The sequence below is a fragment of the Galeopterus variegatus genome, unplaced genomic scaffold, assembly GCF_000696425.1.
Source record: "Galeopterus variegatus unplaced genomic scaffold, G_variegatus-3.0.2 Scaffold8608, whole genome shotgun sequence".
Classification (NCBI taxonomy): Eukaryota; Metazoa; Chordata; class Mammalia; order Dermoptera; family Cynocephalidae; genus Galeopterus; species Galeopterus variegatus.
The window spans coordinates 7,127-9,924 of record NW_007734719.1 but is presented as its reverse complement, the minus strand read 5'-3'; positions in this window follow the sequence as shown (position 1 = coordinate 9,924).

The following is a 2,798-nucleotide window of genomic DNA, read 5'->3' as shown; positions in this document are numbered from 1 at the left end:
AATTCTCCTTAGTGAGAACTGAAGCTTTTTATTTCAGTAAAAGGTTGGGAAGATTTCCCCTGTTTCTGCCCTTGTAGTGCAGACTATCTGGGTCCAATGTGAAATAGTAAAAGAAACGATGGAAAACCACTTTTGCATATTCACAACTATTCACACTCTGGATAGTTTCTATGAATGAAATTTATAAGTAGCCTTTTAGAAAGCTTAGCAAATTAATTCATTGTGTCAATTAACTGAATAGATTTTCTTACATACAACTCTGATATTTTATATCTCTACATCTTTTTAATCAAAGTGAAGCTTTAATCTGATTGCAAGATTTTTCCAACTTACCCCATTCTATTTCCACCCATGTGCTCCCAGCTTATTAAGCTTATTAAGTACCATCTGTGTCATGTGTGAAATATTCAAGGGTACAATATAAAACATATAATGCATATGTATTCACGAATTAGTTATCTATCAATGAGAAATGCAGAACAGATGAGCAAATTAATGCTGTACATAACAATTTATTTTGCTAAAGTTAATTGTTATTTTCTCTCCCTCCTTGCCTCTATTGCTACCTCTCTGTTTCTTTTTATGAAGGATGCCCCTTTAAGTGGTTTAGAGAATTTTCCCTTGCTTTTGCACTTGAGCTTATTAAGCTCCATCTGCGTTAAGTGTGATCTCTCTCTCTCGCTCTCTCTCTCTCTCTCTCTCTTACTCTCTCTCGTGTCCATCTCTATTTCTTTCTCTCATTTTCTTTCCCTTTGCTTTCTCTCCCCACTGAAAAGGCATTCAGGATTTATTTTTCATGACAATTGGACTTTGATCAGCTTGGGTATTTTCCCCCTTCCCCATCTTAGGCTCACACTCCTGAACTGCTACCTATTAATTCTATCTCTGATCATGTGAAATATTTAATATATAACACATATAATAAATATTATTCATTAAGTAGTTACATTCTGTGGATGTGAAAGGCAAAGGAAATGGACTTTTCAAAAACTTATCACATTAACCACTTGTTTTGAATAACTGAATATGATCTCCTCAGTCCTCTCCTTTTCTATTCTTCTTTCCTTTTTCTGTCTTGCTTTCTCACTATGAAGAGGCAAAGGTAATTCTCCTTAGTGAGAACTGAAGCTTTTTATTTCAGTAAAAGGTTGGGAAGATTTCCCCTTTTTCTGCCCTTGTAGTGCAGAATATCTGGGTCCAGTGTGAAATAGTCAAAGAAACGATGGAAAACCACTTTTGTATATTCACAAGTATTCACACTCTGGATAGTTTCTATGAGTGAAATTTACAAGTAGCCTTTTAGAAAGCTTAGCAAATTAATTCATTGTGTCAATTAACTGAATAGATTTTCTTACATACAACTCTGATATTTTATATCTCTACATCTTTTTAATCAAAGTGAAGCTTTAATCTGATTGCAAGATTTTTCCAACTTCCCCCATTCTATTTCCACCCATGTGCCCCCAGCTTATTAAGCTTATTAAGTACCATCTGTGTCATGTGTGAAATATTCAAGGGTACAATGTAAAACATATAATGCATATGTATTCACAAATTAGTTGTTATCTATCAATGAGAAATGCAGAACAGATGAGCAAATTAATGCTGTACATAATTTATTTTGCTAAAGTTAATTGTTATTTTCTCTCCCTCCTTGCCTCTATTGCTACCTCTCTGTTTCTTTTTATGAAGGATGCCCCTTTAAGTGGTTTAGAGAATTTTCCCTTGCTTTTGCACTTGAGCTTATTAAGCTCCATCTGCGTTAAGTGTGAGATATTTGAGGGCACAATGTAAACACATTCACAACTTAGCTAGTTTTCTAATGTTCTGTGACACACAAGAGGATTTTTTAAGTAGCCTGGTGAATTAACTCATTATACAAAGTAGGTGAATATATCTTCTAAATCCATGTGTGGTATTTTTCCTTCTCTCTATCTCTATTCCTTGTTCTATACCTTGCTTCCTGTATTCTTTTTACCCCCAACTCTCTGGTTTCTCTTTGTGTCTCTCTCTTTCTCATGTTTACTCCTTTGTCACTACTTACCTATGCTACACATCTAAAGAGATTATATAATGACAATAATAATAAACAGTTATTCTAACAAAAGATCAAATTTCTAGGACAGATAGAAAAATAAGATCATGCATCCAAACTATTTTCCTGGAAAATGCAATAATTTTCCAGATGAGAGAAAATAAAACCAGTGCGGAAAATAGGGAATGGTGTCAAAAACTAGCTACAGATTTTAAGAAATTTCATTCATTTATTTAACACAAGTTTAAATCTGAAGCAAGGCGTAGAAGCCTTCTGCTTGGAGCTACTTCATAGTAAGGACTTACAGCATTTTGGGTCTATCATACCAAACAGAATGGCCATGGATTGTGGGTCCTTTCTCTGGCCTAAATTCCCATTTATATGCTGGACTCTACATAGAGGAGCATATGCAAGATTCAGAAGGGAATGTCCATAATTTATAGTCACAATGAAAATAACTGTTGGGAAAATACAGGAAAATGGTCAGGGCACCTCAGATGTTCACAATCTTGCTGAGCACTTGATGTAAATAGGCACATGCACCCAGGTATTCCTTGGTTATTGTCTAATCTAATTGCGCATGTGCACCCAGGTGTCCTGGGTTATGGACTTAAGTATAAAGGATGAGTTGCTCTGATCTATGGTGCCTCCAAGTCCCGAGATGCCCCCAGGGGGGCCGTGGGGCAGCCACTCCTACTGCTGCTGGAAGCTGTTGCTGCCAGGGCCCCGAGGACCCTCTGCGAGGCCGCTGCCACAGCCAGAA